Source organism: Thalassophryne amazonica, chromosome 9, assembly GCF_902500255.1.
Source record: "Thalassophryne amazonica chromosome 9, fThaAma1.1, whole genome shotgun sequence".
In the NCBI taxonomy this organism is placed as follows: domain Eukaryota; kingdom Metazoa; phylum Chordata; class Actinopteri; order Batrachoidiformes; family Batrachoididae; genus Thalassophryne; species Thalassophryne amazonica.
In genome coordinates, this window is record NC_047111.1 from 44,737,172 (window position 1) to 44,756,670 (window position 19,499).

A 19,499-nucleotide genomic window follows, 5' to 3' on the forward strand; every position below is an offset into this window, starting at 1 on the left:
GAAGCTTGACCTGAACTTTGCAGAGTGAAGGGGAATAGGTGACCAACATGGGAAACACATGCACAGAAAATAAGCCCCTATTTCAGGGCGACGAAAAATACATGCACAAACGCAATCCGGAAAATCTGAAGTACATAACTAAATGGAAAAAGAAATATGGCTTTTCAGGTAAATTGGTTGTGCCAGACTGTGAAGGTTTGGTGTTAAAACGTACGGCAGCAGCAGCAAATAAAAAGGGTAACAGGAAAGCAAGAAAAGAAGGAGAAATAGAGTGTGCAAAAGTATGGCTCAGTGAAGCACAGATTGAGAGTAGAGGCCATAAAGAGGAAGAAAGACGAGAAAGGAAAATCCGAGGGGAAAGTAATGTTTGTAAAACCTGAAGACAATGAGACGGCCGTGAGAGGCCGTGATGTAAATCCACCCCTGCAGCCACAAAATCAGGCTGCAGCAAGACAAGCGGCGCCAACAGTGGCTCCACCACTGGTAAAGGACCCGATTTTTGACCCTAATTATCCCCAGGGGAGTTCTGAAGGTCCGTCATATGACCCAATAAGCTCACTGTATCCAAATCCATTTTTGGATAATCAGAGGGTAGAATTTTCAACTGTATTGACCCCGCCTGCGGCAACAAATTCTTTAATGCCAGAAAAATACATTTTGAGAGACAGGGCTATGATTAAGCCGCCTCTAAAATACAGTTTCAATATATCCCCAGATCACAGTTTTATTGCTCCAATGATCCAGGTCCCAAACCCAAATATAGCTCAAGGACAACCGCCATTCCTTCATGTCTTCCGTCCATGGACACCAGAAGAGGCAGCAAAGGCCGTGTCTGGCCTACCAGACCCACAAGCTGATGTGGAAGAGTGGGTAAAAGGAATAGAAGATATTATAAAAGCGTATAGGTTGAATGGCTGTGAAATAGGACAGGCCGTACAATTGGCTCTGGGATGAAACTGGGTCCACGTGAGAGGGACATTTGAGGAATGAGGAAGATCCAGCAGCGGCATTACAGGCTCAAATAACCGATCTAATGACCAGAGTTAAAAACAAGTTTAAACAGAAAGCGGACTATGGTAAAATTAATGCGTGTAAACAAAAGGCAGATGAGGATGTGGATGATTATAATTAGCGTTTAGGGACAGTTTTCCGTGCAAACAGCGGTATACCGCATAGTGATGATCAAGCAGGAGCATATCAAAATCAGCTGAAACAAGCCCTCCTGAATGGTTTGAAGCCAGAAATTAGTGCATGGATCAAAAAGCACAATGTGACTACTGACTCGGATGATATGACTAAGATACTGGATTGGGCAAGACATGCAGCAAAAGTGACCGGACAGACAAAACCCAAAACTTCTGTCTTTGTGACTGAAGATTTTTCTGAAATCTTCCATCAAATGGGAGGCTTTAGGGGCCAGGGCCGGGGTCGTGGACGCGGCCGTGGTCGAGGAGGTTTTGGAGGTGGCGGGCGTGGTCGTCCCAATTCAGGCCCACAGGAGAGTACCTGTTGGAAGTGTGGAGAATTTGGCCATTGGCAAAGGGACTGTCCCCACCAACGTCCGCCTAAAGTGGTGAGACCATCGGCCCCTCCTCAGTCACAATGACTAGAAGAAGGTGAAAATGGAGAAAAAGTCAGAGTGACTGAACTGGACGTGACAACAAACACACCAATAAGTGACAACATTGATGAGTTACCAGAAAAACAGATAACAATCACAGTGGATATTCATGGAGCATGGTCATTACCACTCCTGAAAGAAAGACCTGTGGTGACTCTAAAGGTAAATGGACAGGACATGGATTTTCTCTGTGACACAGGAGCATGTAGGACAGTGATAACAGACAGACTTCCCGGAACTAAATTTGCAAAAGAAGTTGTTTGGGTAAAATCTGCAAATGGACAGGTGAATTCAGAGAAAATATTGAAGTTTGTCAATTTCGAAGATCCTGAAACGGACCAAACTGCTTGTGTCTGTGGTTTATTCGCCCCATTGTCCAGTAAATTTACTGGGACGAGATTTGATGACTGCCTTATCTATAGGAGTCACACCAACAGTAGGTGGTATGAGAGCTGTGAGACAGCCCGCTACTGTATATACAAATTTGGCCCAGGCCTGGCAGTACTCTTTGGATCTGTCAGAGTTGAGACAAACTGAACAATTATTGGAGGAAGGTCTGATGACCTGTGAAAACAGAGAACATGTAGTAATGATGTCACCAAAAGATCTACACATAACTATGCTATTCACTCCACAAAAGGATGAAAGGTATGGAGCAGGATTTCTGCAAATTCCATCAGAATTACAGACAGTAGCACACCTATACACAGATAGAAAAACCACCTCTGTGTGTAGCGTAGTGCTGACCCAAAGTGCAGACAAATGGTGCAAAGGAAAACCTGAGGCTGTGCCGCATATTTCACTGACAAGGACAGACACTCAGTCCTGGAAGGACCTTGGAGGAATTGTTAAAATAGCTGAGGAAGCGACTGATTGGCACGAAGCAGATGTGCCAATGTCGGTGTGGGATTTCAGTCCATCCACAGGCTTGTATCGGAAATACATGTTTGTAAGTGCTTGGACGACACCGGTGATACATGAAGTAGATCTGGACGATTGAAATTTAACAACATCTGTGTTGTTGACACAGGAAGATGAGACTTTATTGGCCTCCTCATCTCTGGGTGAATGCACCCACAGATGTAGGACTGTTGAAAAACATTCCGCCAGTCAAAATTAAGCCACGATCTGATTGGAGACCACGGATCAAACAATATCCGTTAAAACCTGAAGCAGAAAAAGGAATTGAACCGGTTATTGCAGAATTACTGGAAGCAGGAGTCATCAGGGAATGTTTAGATGCATCCTGTAACACTCCAATATATCCTGTGAAAAAAGCAGACAATCAGAATTGGCGAATGGTACAAGACCTACGTGCAGTAAATGCTGCAGTAGAAACTAGTGCCCCTCTGGTCCCAGACCCACATACGCTGCTAAATAGATTAAGTCCTGGAAACATGTACTTCTCTGTCATAGACATCAGTAATGCATTTTTCTCAGTACCTGTTCATCCAGACTCTCAATTTTGGTTTGCTTTTACATTCAAAGGGAAAAGATACACATATACAAGACTCCCTCAAGGTTTTGCTGACAGTCCGACCATCTTTACACAAGCAATAAATTGTTGCTTATCTTCATTTACTCCACCAGAAGATTCACAAATCTTGGTGTATGTAGATGACATTTTGGTGGCAGGAAAGACAAAAGATAACTGTACAAAATGTACCATGATGCTTTTGCAACATTTGGCAGAAACAGGAAGTAAAATTAAAAAGCAAAAGTTGCAGTTCGTGCAACCACAAGTGACTTATTTAGGCCACATCCTATCAGCTGAGGGGAAACAAATACAAGATGATCGAAAGCACGCTATTCTCAAAGCGCCTAAACCGTCGACAAAAAAGGAAATGATGACTTTCTTAGGTATCTGTAATTATTGCAGAGCTTGGATTCCATGATATGCAGAGAAGGTGCAGAAATTGCAGGATTTAATACATTCTATACCAATGGCTATTACTGACAAAATACAGTGGAATAAAGAAGCTGAAGAACAGTTTACAGCTCTTAAACAAGAACTTGTGAGTTCCACAGTATTATCTCTGCTCAATTATGCCAAGCCATTCACTCTCATGGTGGACACAAAACAGGGATTCATGTGTGCAGTCTTGCTACAACAACATGGTAATAAAAATAAACCAGTTGGCTATTATTCCAAATGTTTGGATCCAGTGGCACAGGGTTGATCATTTTAAATCAGCCCAAGCTGCAGAACTAATTGCATTAACCACAGCTTGTATCTTGGCTAAAGGACAGAAACTGACAGTCTATACAGATAGTCAATATGCATTTTCAACAGTTTGGTTCTTTGCAAAACAATGGCAACAAAGAGGCATGATAACCTCTACAGGGAAACCAGTGACACATGCAGGCTTACTCACAAATTTGCTAGAAGCAGTGACATTACCACCACACCTGGCATTATGTAAATGCGCAGCCCACACCAGAGGTACAGGTTTTGTCTCCAGAGGAAACTGTCTCGCAGACAAAATAGCGAAAGAAGCAGCAGCTGGTCGATATGGCACTTCTTCTATTTACACAGCTCAGACAGACAATGAACCATTAATAGACTCTGACCTTTTACTGGATATGCAAAAACAAGCACCAACACAGGAACGAAATCTGTGGTTGAAAAATGGGGCAACCCCAAAACCCAAAGGACTTTATTGTGTACATAACAAACCCATCCTACCCAAAAGCTTATTCAAAGCAGCTGCAATTGCGACACATGGGTCAACAAATGTGTCGACAGGGGGGATGGTATATATGGTAGACCAACACTTTACTACCTATGGATTTAATTTATACTCAAAAACTTTTTGTAAAGCCTGTGTTACCTGATTGAAACACAACCCACAGGGAAATTTAAGACCCCGGAGAGGGCAATTCCCAAAACCACAGTATCCTTTTCAAATTGTTCATATGGACTTTATTGAACTAAATCGATGTGGACCTTATCAATACTGTCTAGTATTAATTGATGCTTTTTCAAAATGGGTAGAAATCGTTCCATCACAATTATAAGACAATTATAAGACAATTATTCCGTATTATGGAATACCAGAGACATTGTACAGTGATAATGGAACACATTTTGTAAATGAAGTTGTACAAAGAGTAGCAGAACACATGAAAATTAAGTTAAAACATCATTGTGCTTACCACCCACAAAGTGCAGGATTAGTGGAAAGGACAAATGGCACAATAAAAACAAGATTAAGGAAATGTATGGAAGAGACAAAACAAACCTGGACTGAATGGACCTAGTAAAATTGTATATGAGAATAACACCAACACCATCAGGTTTAACACCATTTGAGATACTTTATGGACGACCATATCATCTATCAATTTTTGATATGGATACTAAAACAGCAGATGAGGAACAAACATTAGCAGATTTTATGAAAAAGACATTAACAGAAAAAGAGATAACTCAAACACATTTACTGCCGGATAATTCTGATCTTCCACAGGACGGCCTTCCAGTAGTCCAACCAGGAGACTGGGTGTTCATCAGAGTGATTAAGAGGAAGAACTGGTCCAGTCCTCATTGGGAAGGTCCATACCAAGTGCTGTTAACAACACCAATTGTAGTAAAGATAGCGGAGAGATCAACGTGGATACATCTAAGTCACTGTAAGATACAGCGTGTGTTGGCTACCTCCACAGTGTTAGGGGAAGTCTGGCTATAAAGGGAGTCTATTTAATTAGCAATAGATTGTCTCAACACCAGTGAAGCAGGGAGATCCTTGCACTATTAGGTGAGGTTGGTTAACAACACTGTATCCTAGCAATCATGACTGAACTACAGCAGACCCCGGAGCGGCGTGCTCAGCGCCACCGTTGCCGGACTGTTGGTAGGGCAGCCGGTTGCGCTGTGACCTTAGTGCGTTTTGTGCTCCTCGGATTCCTGGCCTGGTGGTTGACCCAAGAATTGAAGCTCACTGTATCATCACATTAACTTGTCATCACAACGGCCATTCCTGATTTGCTTTTACGGGACAGGGAATAAAACTGTAGGTAAAATTAGGAAACGTCTGTGTACCCAAACGTATGTTTTATCAAATGATTTATGCCTAACCAAAACATATTATGAGGATGGTACTTATCTTCATCGCATTGGACGTGGATGTAATCATACAGGCTCCCGTCCATGGGGAACGGATGAATTGTGTGCTTATGTTAGTAAGTTTTTGCTACCACCTATAAATGGTACTCTGGTGTATGATGACATCTATTGGCTTTGTGGTTCCAGGCTGTACATGAGTCTCCCACCAAATTGGGGTGGTGTGTGTGCACCTACCCGGGTGACTGACCATACATATGTGGTAGTGCCAAGGACCTCCACAGAGAAGAATGGCAGCACCAGACGGAGGAGATCGATATACCCAGATGTGTTGCCACATGATCACATGTGGGGCTCGGATGTACCGGAGGACCAAAAGTTGTGGTCTGTAGGAGATAAAATAGCACATTCACTGTTTCCCTGGATAGGAGTGGTAAAAAATTCATTAATGATTGAAACTCTGAATTATCGATTGGGTCTGTTCATGAATGTAACTGAGAAAATAGTAGCAGCTCAAAATACTGAAATAGATGCTTTACGTACCATGGTGATGCAAAATCGCATGGTTTTAGACTTGCTTACTGGTTCACAGGGAGGAGTTTGTGTTCTGCTGAACACAACATGCTGTACTTTCATCCCAGACTCCATTCATTCAGTGGATATGCAGGACGCCTTGGAAGAGCTGAATAAACTTCGTGATGCAATGCATAAAGACACCCTAGCCGTGAGCCAGTGGGATCCCTGGTCCTGGTTGACTTCAGGACCATGGTGGCAGTTACTATTGAAAATAATGACACCAGTTATTGTAGTCCTAATTCTGATTGGACCTGGTTCTGCTGGAGGTTTCTTCCTGTTAAAAGGGAGTTTTTCCTTCCCACTGTAGCCAAGTGCTTGCTCACAGGGGGTCGTTTTGACCGTTGGGGTTTTACATAATTATTGTATGGCCTTGCCTTACAATATAAAGCGCCTTGGGGCAACTGTTTGTTGTGATTTGGCGCTATATAAAAAATTGATTGATTGATTGATTGATTGACTTTGCATGTGTTGTGTGATCCCTTGTATCAAAACAATGGTTGGCAAAATGGTTTCAAATATATTTGTGCAATGTAATCTGGCTTTCCAACAAACTATGCCAAAATATCAAGCATTGAAACAGTCAGACCTTAGTGGAGAAAACTATAATGACTGTGTTGAGAATTATGATGATATTGAAAAGCCCATAATTCCAGTTTAAGCTTGTACTGTTGACGTGATGAGTTAACACACTCTTAGCCTATGAAGCTTTAGCTGAAAATGTAATAAGACAAGTGGTTAAAGTGGACAAATTTTCTATTGAAGTGTGTTTTGGACATGACAAACTTATGTAAATAAACGATAAACAGGGAGGATTATGTCAAGGATTTTATATAGTTCATGCTTATATTATCATTTATTTTATATAGTTCATGCTTATATTATCATTTATTTCCTTTTATGACTACATGTACTTTTCCTCTTTGTGAGAAGAGGAGGTTTTAAAAAGAAAGACTTGTCTGCATTCTTCATGATTGAGCAAACTATTTTTCATTTTGCATAAGTGCCTTATCCTGTTTTTGACGAGCCACAAGGCTCATGTCGCAGGAATGGAAGGTTTCAGCCGCTACCTTGCCTTGCTATCTCCCTCATGCAGACATGACTCGTGTGTAACCTCTCCCTGACTGTTCTTGTTTGTTTTTTTCTCATGTTGGTGAACTAAATAAAAAGCTGAGCCAGAGGAGGGGATTTTAGGAGAGCTTTGGAGCTGAGCACTTACAAGCTGCTACTGCCCGCTCTTAGCCCTCCTCCTCTGCGCAGAGCATAAAATATATTTGTCTCTCTCTGACTGGTTTCTTTACAGTGTCTGTGCCTCTCACTTCTTTAAAACAGGGTGCAAACCCAACAATTATTATGTTATGTAATGCCAAAACGTGATTGTAATAATGATTTGACACAGTAGTATCCATGAAAGGACGAGTCTTTGAGGAGCAAAGATGGATAAAGCATCTCCAGTTTGTAACCAAATGCATGAGAAAATTATTGAAATGTTTAAAAACAATGTCCCTCAAAGAAAGAGTATGGTATGATTCCTGTCTGTGTCTGTCCTCTATCTCCCAATTGTGACCAGTCCTGTGTTTAGTTCTTTTTGTTGTCATTGTTCTCACTTTGTCCTGCACTTCCTGTTTTACTTTCGTGGCTACAGTTTTCTTGTATGTTTTGATAACTTTCTTCATGTGTCTCTCGCAGCTGTTTTCAATCTGTGATTACCCTCAGCTGTCTCCCATTTGTGTGATACCTCCCTGTGTATTTATACCTCTGTGTTCCTCTTGTGTGATACCTGAATGTTGTGCTTTTTGTCCTCTTCTTGCCATACTTTGTAGTGTTTCCTTGTGATAGGCTTCTTGTTTGTGAACCTGATTTTTCATAGCATACTTTTGAGCTTGCCTCCTGCTTACTGAACACTGTTGCCTGTTTTTTGGTTGTTCATCTTGTTTTTTTTTTGTTTTTTTTACCTTTAAAGGATGGTCAAAACCCAGTAGAGCATTTATTTTATACTTTTCATCTCATTGTGCCCTCACACGGGCACTTCATCTCAGTCTCAACTAGAAGCACTCGGAGAGCGCAAACCTCCGCCAAGGCCATTGGGTCACTGACGACACATGGTATACCCTTTGGCAAACAGACTTATTCCACGTTGTTTCACACATCTACTGTCATGTTTCAGATTCAGTGCCTCCTGGGGTCTGAGGGCATTTTTTGGACAGTTCATTCGCCTGGCATAAATGATTTATTATTGCTTTTAACAGCTCTCCCTGCATCCCACAATGACGTTTTATGTCTCTTTTTTCAGGACAACCTGTACTTTCAAAATATATATGCTATAGTTCTTTTTTATAAGTGTAATAAAGGTTTACAATCAGAAATAAGAAAGGAAAAAGGAAAGCAGGATAATAATAATTCTCCACACACATTTCTTCAAAACACACAGCAAACTACAATAAACAACTGTTTTGACACTTCCATCCATCCATCCATTTTCTTCCGCTTTATCTGGAGTCGGGTCACTGTTTTGACACTTTATAAAGGTAATGTGGGCTCTTGTGTGAAAGACAGTACAACAGAAAGGTTCAAACAATAAACACAAATGCACATTTTGAACAATATATACAAAATGGTCTATGCGTTGTGTTTGTCTTCATCTCAAAGCAATTTCTGTGTTGCAAGCTGCCTGCTCTGCCTGCTGCTGCTGTTTTTTCTCCTCTCTGCACAGGTGGCACGCCTCAAGCTGATCGACACACCTGTTCCACATGCAATCAGCTCCTGTATTTCAACCCCTTCTCTTCAGTCCATCATCGCCAGAAACTCAGCTAATCCACACGGTAAGCTTTGGCCTCGTTACTTTTCCAGAAGTAGAAAATTCCTCTAACTTTTTGGTGTTTCCACACACCTGGGGTCGAGCTCCAGCTTAAAGAGCTGACACCCTCCTTGGGGCTGCCGCTCCAAGATCAGCTTTTCTGCAGCTTGAGCATGGAGCTCTCGTTCTCAGCAATTACCAGCTAAGTGCTTGACATTTTGCCTTCACTAAACTCTGCGAGGAATATAGTACAAACTAACTGTGAACCTTTTCTAAGAACGAACTTTAAGAAGAACTTGGACTGAATCTGTCAGTCTAATTATCCACATATTGGAATCAGCTGTGATAGTTTGCACTGTTTGACTGTGAGACTCACCTCTGGAAGTACCCGACTCAGCAGTCACCATCTGTCTGTCCCTCCAGACCCGTCGACAGCTTGCAGGCGGCCACCTGGCTCCGGACCCACCTTCCAGGGCAGAATAATTCAGGGCTGCGGTACTCCTGTTTCCACCGCTGTGCGGGCCGGTCTCCACATGGATAGACAGCTCATACAATCTGTACATCATTCCTGCCTGTAATAAACCCGTGTTTAACTCCATCTTTTCTACTCCCTGCTTCTGGGTTCATATGCATTCATATCCGGACCGTGACAGGAGTTTCTGGCCACTATGCAGTGGAATTCCACGTGTTGGCCACGGAGGCAGAGTGGAACAGCGTGGCACTTCAGAGTGTGTTCGTTAACAGCCTGAATGATGCTTTAAAGGATGAGCTGGCGGTCCAGGATGAACCTAGTGACTTAGACTCATTTCGCTTATTATCAGGCTGGATAACAGGATGAGGGAGCGGCACCGTGAGAAGGGCCGTTGGGCTGACCGGGACTTTTCCGCTCGCCCCTCCCGTCGTCAACACATCAGGTCCACCTCTCCCAAGCTCCATTGAGTCCTCCTCAGACACACCAGCTCCCCCTGCTGGCGAACCTATGCAGCTCGGCAGGGCCAAATTGCCCCCTGAAGAGCGCAGACGGAGACTGGCGTCTGGGGAGTGTCTCTATTGTAGTGCTAAGGGACACAGCCTTAACACCTGCCCCATTTGGCCAAAAGACCATGCTCATCCGTAGGGTCCGGGTTACGAATGAGCCAAGCTAAATTCACTGGTGTGGGTTCCAATCGCACCCAAATCCCAGCCATGCTTTATTTTAATAATGAAACACTGTCAGTTCGAGCTCTTATTGACACTGGAGCTGAATGTGATTTCATTGATTCCACTTTTGTGTCTAAATCTAAAATACCTGTAGAGGCACTAGCTTCCCCACTGTCCGTGCATGCTCTGGATGGCACACCTCTTCCTTCTGTCACTCACCGCACCGTTCCTGTTACGCTAGTGGTGTCAGGGAATCATCGTGAGTCCATTCAGTTCTACGTGATTCCTTCCTCCTCCCCTCTGGTTCTAGGCCACCCGTGGGTATTCAGACACAATCCCGGAATCAATTGGCAGACCGGGGCCATAACTCAATGAAGCGAAGCCTGTCTCCAGGGGTGCCTTAGTTCCTCGGTTCCTCCCGCTATGAAAGTTAAAGAGAAGGTCACCACGCCCCCTGATTTGTCGTTAGTTCCTCCTGAGTACCACGACCTTGGTGACGTGTTCAGCAAGGATCGTGCAATCTCACTTCCACCTCACCATCCTTATGAGTGCGCCATTGATTTGCTTCCTGGCGCTCCTCTCCCATCTGGGAGATTGTACAACCTTTCCCGCCTGGAACGCGAACCAAATCAAATCAAATCAATTTAATTTATATAGCGCCAAATCACAACAAACAGTTGCCCCAAGGCGCTTCATATTGCAAGGCAAAAGCCATACAATAATCACAGAAAAACCCCAACGGTCAAAACGACCCCCTATGAGCAAGCACTTGGCGACAGTGGGAAGGAAAAACTCCCTTTTAACAGGAAGAAACCTCCAGCAGAACCAGGCTCAGGGAGGGGCAGTCTTCTGCTGGGACTGGTTGGGGCTGAGGGAGAGAACCAGGAAAAAGACATGCTGTGGAGGGGAGCAGAGATCAATAACTAATGATTAAATGCAGAGTGGTGCATACAGAGCAAAAAGAGGTGAATAGAAAGAAACAGTGCATTATGGGAACCCCCCAGCAGTCTAAGTCTATAGCAGCATAACTAAGGGATGGTTCAGGGTCACCTGATCCAACCCTAACTATAAGCTTTAGCAAAAAGGAAAGTTTTAAGCCTAATCTTAAAAGTAGAGAGGGTGTCTGTCTCCCTGATCTGAATTGGGAGCTGGTTCCACAGGAGAGGAGCCTGAAAGCTGAAGGCTCTGCCTCCCATTCTACTCTTACAAACCCTAGGAACTACAAGTAAGCCTGCAGTCTGAGAGCGAAGCGCTCTATTGGGGTGATATGGTACTACGAGGTCCCTAAGATAAGATGGGACCTGATTATTCAAAACCTTATAAGTAAGAAGAAGAATTTTAAATTCTATTCTAGAATTAACAGGAAGCCAATGAAGAGAGGCCAATATGGGTGAGATATGCTCTCTCCTTCTAGTCCCCGTTAGTACTCTAGCTGCAGCATTTTGAATTAACTGAAGGCTGAATCAATGGAGACCTATATCCAGGACTCCTTGGCTGCGGGATTGATCCGGCCCTCTTCGTCCCCTGTGGGGGCGGGCTTCTTTTTGTTGGGAAGAAGGACGGCACCCTTTGCCCCTGCATCGATTTCCGGGGACTAAATGCCATTATGGTCCGCAATAGGTACCCTTTACCCCTTCTGGATTCTGCGTTTAGTTCCTTGCACGGGGCGACTGTACTCACCAAATTAGACCTTCATAATGCCTATCACCCGGTGCGTGTTCGGGAGGGGGACGAGTGGAAAACTGCCTTCAATACCCCTTTAGGGCATTGTGAATACCTCGTCATGCCCTTCGGTCTCACTAACGCACCAGCCACGTTCCAAGCGCTGGTAACGACGTTCTAAGGGATTTTTAAAATTGTTTTGTTTTTGTCTATTTAGACGATATCTTGATTTGCTCTCCCGATCCACAAACCCACATTAAACAGGTGCAACTCGTTCTTCAGCAACTGCTGGAAAACAGGTTGTTTGTAAAGGCCAAGAAATGCGGTTTCAACCTCAACACCATGTCCTTCCTGGGGTTTATTATCTCCCACAACCAAGTCCGACCTGACCCAGCGAAAGTCAAAGCCGTTGTCGACTGGCCAGTACCCTCCACATGTAAACACTTACAGCAGTTTTTGGGGTTCGTGAACTTTTACCGACGTTTCATACGTGGGTTTAGTCAGATCGCCGCTCCCCTTTCTGCCCTTACCTCTTCCAAAACCAAGTTTCAGTGGACCCCCCAGGCTGACTCCGCCTTCACCGCTCTGAAAAAACGGTTCGCCTCGGCTCCTATACTCACCCAGCCTGACCCGGATCGTCAGCTCATTGTCGAGGTGGACGCTTCCGACACAGGGTTAGGAGCAATTCTTTCCCAGAGGTCTGAGGGGGATAATAGGGTACACCCGTGTGCGTATTTCTCGCGGCCTCTTACCGATATTTGAGCGTATATGGGGTGAACGCCAAAACGGCTGTGCTACTTGGCATTTATCAATGTGGTCGTTGGCGTACACTGCACTGAAAATATACACCAGGTCGAGAGGTGCCGTAAATTATACACCAAAATGAACCAGCGCTGGAATCCACATAAAAATGAAGATGATCAACATGATAAACAGTGCCATTATACAAATCAATGCATATGTTAGATAAATAACACTTTCCTGATTATACTACATAATAATCAATACAAATCTCGCTTTTGCGGGATTGCTATGGAGCACGATCCGTGGCTACAGCGCTGACTGCAAAGACAGCGCTGCAGGCCCTTTTCTCCAGACTTCGAGCCTGGAGCCAGAGCAGTGCTGAGCTTAACTTTATGTGGTGTGATCGTTTTAGACAATGAAATTGATAATAACAACTGTAGTTTCGTCATTCCCTTAATTCGCCCGTGCTGCAACCAGGTTTTGTCGTCTCCATTCGGTTGCCACAATACAATAAATACAGAAATACATTTAAAAAATAAAGAAATCTGACAGATTAGGCGTGTCTTATTAATTGAGCGAGCAAATATCCTCATGTCAAGAATTATTGACATGTGAAAAGAGAATACAGTGGTCCCTCGCTATAACGCCGTTCACCTGTCGTGGCCTGAGAGTCTCGCGGAGTTTTTAGTCCAATTTTGCATGCCTTTTTTTTACAGTGTTCTGTGTTCTGCGTATCTGTTTAGAAGAATCTTGTTGCCCAGAAGAAAAAAGAGCGCCAACAACTACTCATAACTGTGTTTGTCACACGGAAACAAACACCTGCTGCAGCCAGATGTGAGTGGAAAAAGGCGCGGCGTCAGGACGCAAAGGCCCGATCTGTGAAATACTGGTCAGTCACTATTAATAATTTCTTATGTGTCCGAACTCGTTCGTTGATCGTTAAAATTAATTTGTTAGTTCTAAATGCCATCATAATTATTTATAGGAAAACTTTCTATTTTTATTTCTCAAACAAATGTTTGGGCCTGAAAACAGTTTGGTCTTATTTTCCTACTAAGGTTTGAACTTTGAGAGTGTTTACACATGAGAGAAAAGTGAGAAAATGCTCCTGCCTGATTGAGAAAGTGTATAAACTGTGTAGTGAGGGGTTTTACAGCTTTGAAACGTCTATAATAATTGTAAAAAATAACGCTGACTACGTCGCGGTTTCGCGTATTACGGGCTATTTTTTAGAACGTAACTCCAGCGATTAATGAGGGACCACTGTAACACTTTATTGATTACATACTACAAAACAATTGATACGACGGCCGCTTTTGACGCTCTATTGGCACGCGTCGTGATTGGTGAAGTTCTTTTTCATTGCCGTCTTCCCGGCTTCCATGTCATAAAATGAGGGTGTGTCTGAAGCGGAGTCTGAATATTTATGGGCGTGTTTATTATAATTACGATCGTTTCTACTCACCGCATTTATCAAGATCACGTCAGGCGTACGCCAGAAATGGGCAGGTGCGCACTGCTTGATACATGTCACGGCGACTTTGGTGTATTTCAAGTTTACGCCATAAATTTACACCACAAGTGCGCAACATTGATACATGAGGCCCATTGTGTGGACAGACCACCGCAATCTGGAATACATCCAAACCGCTAAACGACTGAACGCCCGGCAAGCCAGGTGGTCCCTGTTTTTTGGTAGATTCCATTTCACCATATCCTATCGCCCGGGCAGTAAAAACATCAAACCAGACGCCCTTTCTCGCCAGTTTTCACTCCCGGAGGATCCGTCAGAGACCACAGAGACCATCTTGCCTCGGTCCATGGTTGTGGGGGCACTGACCTGGGATGTTGAGCGAGCCATCCAGGAAGCCCTCACCCGGCATCCTGATCCGGGAGGGGGCCCGCCCGGTCGGCTTTTTGTTCCACCGGAGGTTCGGTCTCAAGTACTGCAGTTCTGCCACTCATCCAAATTGTCTTGCCATCCTGGGGTCACCCGTACTCTGGAACTGATATGTCGTTGTTTTTGGTGGCCCACAGCACAGGCTGATGTTAGGGAGTTCATTCAAGCCTGCTCGGTCTGTACCCGCGGCAAGTCCTCCCACCAACTGCCTGCTGGGCTCCTGAAACCACTTCCAATTCCAGGTCACCCATGGTCACACGTGGGGATGGACTTTGTCTCTGGACTTCCTCCATCCCAGGGTAACACTGTAGTCCTCACAATCGTGGATCGGTTCTCCATGGCAGCCCACCAACCAGGACCTTGAGGCCACCTTACGGTGTGTCTCCGCTGCGCACCCGTCGGACTGGAGCCAACACTTATCCTGGGTGGAGTATGCACACAATTCCCAGGTCTCGTCTGCCACTGGACTGTCACCCTTTGAAGCCTCCATGGGATATCAGCCGCCCCTCTTTCCATCTCAGGAGGACGAGGTTTCTGTGCATCTCCACCTCAGGAGGTGCCGGCGGGTGTGGAAGACCACCTACTCTGCCCTGCTGAAGACCCATACCCGGATGCAGGGTCATGCGGACCGGCATCGGTCCCCCGCTCCCGCCTATCAACCTGGGCAGGAGGTGTGGCTTTCATCCCGGGATATTCCCCTCCAGGTTGACTCGTCGAAGCTGGCTCCCCGGTATATTGGACCTTTTGTCATCGACCGGGTGGTAAATCTGGTGGCCGTCCGGCTCCGTCTTCCCCGCTCGCTGCGGATCCACCCGGTCTTCCATGTCTCCAGGCTGAAGCCGGTTCATGCGAGTCCACTGTGTCCTCTAGCTCCTGCGCCACCCCCTGCCCGGATGGTGGACGGTCACCCAGCCTGGACCGTCCGGAAGATTCTGGATGTTCGTCGACGGGGGCGGGGCTTCCAGTACTTGATGGATTTGGAGGGCTATGGGCCCGAAGAACGTTCCTGGGTCAAGCGGGGGCTTATCCTGGATCCCTCCCTCATCCGGGACTTCTATCAAGAGCACCCTGATCGTCCTGGTAGGTTGCCTGGGGGCTCCCGTTGAGGGGGGGGTACTGTTGCAAGCTGCCTGCTCTGCCTGCTGCTGCTGTTTTTTCTCCTCTCTGCACAGGTGGCGCGCCTCAAGCTGATCGACACACCTGTTCCACATGCAATCAGCTCCTGTATTTCAACCCCTTCTCTTCAGTCCATCATCGCCAGAAACTCAGCTAATCCACATGGTAAGCTTTGGTCTCGCTACTTTTCCAGAAGTAGAAAATTCCTCTAACTCTTTGGTGTTTCCACACACCTGGGGTCGAGCTCCAGCTTAAAGAGCTGACACCCTCCTTGGGGCTGCCGCTCCAAGATCAGCTTTTCTGCAGCTTGAGCGTGGAGCTCTCGTTCTCAGCAATTACCAGCTAAGTGCTTGACATTTTGCCTTCACTAAACTCTGCGAGGAATATAGTACAAACTAACTGTGAACCTTTTCTAAGAACGAACTTTAAGAAGAACTTGGACTGAATCTGTCAGTCTAATTATCCACATATTGGAATCAGCTGTGATAGTTTGCACTGTTTGACTGTGAGACTCACCTCTGGAAGTACCCGACTCAGCACTCACCATCTGTCTCTCCCTCCAGACCCGTCGACAGCTTGCAGGTGGCCACCTGGCTCCGGACCCACCTTCCAGGGCAGAAGAATTCAGGGCTGCAGTACTCCTGTTTCCACCGCTGTGCGGGCTGGTCTCCACATGGATAGACAGCTCATACAGTCTGTACATCATTCCTGCCTGTAATAAACCCGTGTTTAACTCCATCTTTTCTGCTCCCTGCTTCTGGGTTCATATCCATTCATATCCGGACCGTGACATTCTGTCTGCTATTACACAAAGGTCACATCACAAACTTCTACTATGAAGTTGATTGTGTGTTTGTTCTCTCCTGCTCTGAAAGCAACATTCACACTTCGAGGCTCATTCAGTTTTAGGAGTGGCCCCTCCCCCCTTGCTCCATTGACATGGTAAACAGTGCTTTACGCCGGAGCGAGAGAGCTTGCCACAGGCTTATCTGGTAACATTCGCAGGAAAACTAGTCGAGCAATCCTGATACTTACACACTGTTTGAGCACGTGAGATTGTATGAGAGGCTCCCTTTCACTTTCGCTGTGCGTAATGGCACAGGGCGCAATGGAGCAGCCAGGGAGCTATTCAAACGGGCCAACTAGTAACACATCACTCCTAAAAACAATCTTTGGTGTGTCACGTGAGGCCCTACGATTGGATTTTGGAAAACCATGTGACGGTGAACCAATTCCGATTGGACACTCACATTGCTCACATCATCACACAGCTTCTATGAGGAGTACAAAGATGGTGGATGTGTTATGTGTCGACACGGGTTGAGGAGCGGACCTGCGTCTGACAGGACCCAGCGGTTAAAATAACCAGAAGGCGGTTCCCAACAGAAACAATTTATTTTTCACCTGTGCTTACAAATGTAAACCATAAAAGCGTCCCTCTGGTGGAGTGATAAGTGGCATGTTCTCCAGCGCCCGCAAGGATTAAAGCCCGGCGCTCCTGGACTCACTACCACCGCCAAACACCCCCCAGGTGGACACGACGAATCGATTCTCTGTGGAGCAAAGAGAAGGTGAGGTGAGTCAGCAGATACAACTCTATCTTTCGCATAACACACGCTATCAGCAACACACTTACGTCAATGTTTCTTTTTAACTTTATGCAAATGAGCAGCCTCTCACAACAGGTGGAGGATCACATATCCTGCACGCCACCGCAGTGAGAAGCAAGCTGCACAATTCTCCTCACAGTCTCAGTTTACTGTGTAACAAAACACCAAGATACTATCAACAATTACTTAATCACTTAATTACCTTTAGCGTGTGCTGACAGCATGTGTCCTCACCCTTCCCTGCTTCACGGGCTCGATATGTCAAACCCAGGCGCGGTCCTCAGCGTCTCACAAACAAACGTCACAAGGTCGGGTTCCCGGCAGTTCTGCTCAAATCACACATGACTCATATGCAGAACGCCATCCAATTATCTGCTCCAGCTGCAAGTCTTCAAGGCCGCACGTGAGCCCCTGCCACAGGTGTTCCACATGACGCTAATAAGGGTGAGGACTCTTCAGCCAGCACTTTCTCCACAGACAAATCAGCCCTCATGCCACCTGGAGAGCAAAGAAAAGAAAAAAACACCAACACAGCCAGCCACGCCCCCCCAACACACAACAGTACCCCCCCTTATCAACGGGAAGCCTCCCAGCGACCGAACCAACCAGGCCCGAGAACAGCATCCCCCTCCAGGGTCCACGTCAGGAAGCAGGACAGGCACCGCAGCAGGAAGGCCGGCTGGAATCAACAAAAGCCCCCAAAACATTCCCCAAAAACAAAGTCACTCACACAGAAAAAAAAAAACACAAAAACCCACCCAACAACCCTCCCAGGGGACCGTCCCATCAACCCCGGGAAGAAAAGAAAAACTCCCAAACGCAAAACCCCCAACACAGTCCCACAAACACAATACAAACGTAAATGCATAAAAGAAAAATAACAAACAACCCCCCCAGAACGACCTGCAGAGCCCAACCCCCCCCAGAAGGCCTTCATTGCCAGTTCCAGGAGGAACAGCCAAAACCATAAGCCCAACAAAGGTCCCCAGGTGCACATGGAGCAACACGGCGCCCCCCCCCAGGGGACCGTACCATCAACCCCAGGAGGTACCCACCCCACAACCCCGGAACCCCAGACTCGGTCACACATGGCTGGTCGGTCCCAAGCCAACTCCCCCCCCAGGGGACCGTCCCATCAACCCCAGAGGTGGAACCCGGAAGGAAAACAAAACGAAATCAAAAACCAACCCCCAGAGGACAACCAAAAACAACCCCGGGGGGATAGAAACGACCATAAATCCCGTTACCCTCCCCAGCACCCCGAAAGACCCCAGGTCCCTCCCAGAGCCCCCCGGCGGCTCAATTTCGGCAAACGGCCCAAAATAGAAAGCCGGAGAAGGGAACAAGGAAAAAACTAACCCAGCTCAACCCCAAGGCGCAGCAGAGAACTGGAAACGCATCCAGTGCCACAACTCGACCATACCCCAGCCGCTCGGGAGGGGTGGAACTACCGAAATGGCGAACGGCAACAGATCGGCCCACCCCTCCGACTGAGGTAAGTCCCCGCTGCACCACACCCCGGCAACACCAATGACGAACGGTACAAAGGCTCACCGAGGCTGGAGCGGAACCGGGCCCTAACCAAACCAAAGAAACGCCTCCAACACCCCCCCCCTAGGTGCAGAGGTCTTCTGAGAATGCTCAGCGTGAATAACCTGCAACACCCCACAACCCACAAGACGAACAGGCTTGGGGCAAGTGAGGTCGGGGTTAGGGATGTAGAGAAATAAAAACAACAAAATAAAACGACCCAACAACCCAAACAAAAAATACCTAAACCACATACAAACTTGACAAGTAAGTGAGCCCATCAATCACTCCACCAGATACGCCCCTAACTCCCCAAACGCTCATAACCCCTAATTAAAGAAAACAAAACATTTACTTGTGCTAGAAATTTTTTTTTTTTTTTTTTTTTTATTGTGTTATTTTGCCTGTCCCAGAACACTTGGAGTTACGTCGCCGTTATGTCTCTTGACGCTTACGTGTCGGGGCAATACAGACATCTCTACTCGTCCGAGCTGCATGGGCTCGTCAACAGGAGGAGCTGGAGGTCCCGTCGGAGGAGCCTCAGTGGGGCGAAGAAGAGGCGGCCCAAACCTGTGTCGGGGAACGCCCCGAGACAAAAAAAAACGCTCTGATGGGCGTCCTCTCTCGCGTCCACGCTCCCTCATCCGATCATCCAGACGAATCACCAACGATATTAGCTCATCCAAATCGTTTGGCTCATCACGGACCGCCAGCTCGTCTTTTAGTGCCTCATTTAACCCGTC

The 19,499-nt window shown here is 46.2% G+C and overlaps 1 long non-coding RNA gene across 1 annotated transcript; it reads left to right on the plus strand.

Moving 5' to 3' along the window:
- Window positions 1-2,175: 2,175 nt before the first annotated feature.
- LOC117516634 lies at window positions 2,176-10,134 on the plus strand. The gene is made up of 3 exons (XR_004562499.1): window positions 2,176-2,187; window positions 9,234-9,238; window positions 9,995-10,134. It is a non-coding gene; the product is annotated as an uncharacterized LOC117516634 (long non-coding RNA).
- The last annotated feature ends 9,365 nt before the right edge of the window (window positions 10,135-19,499 follow it).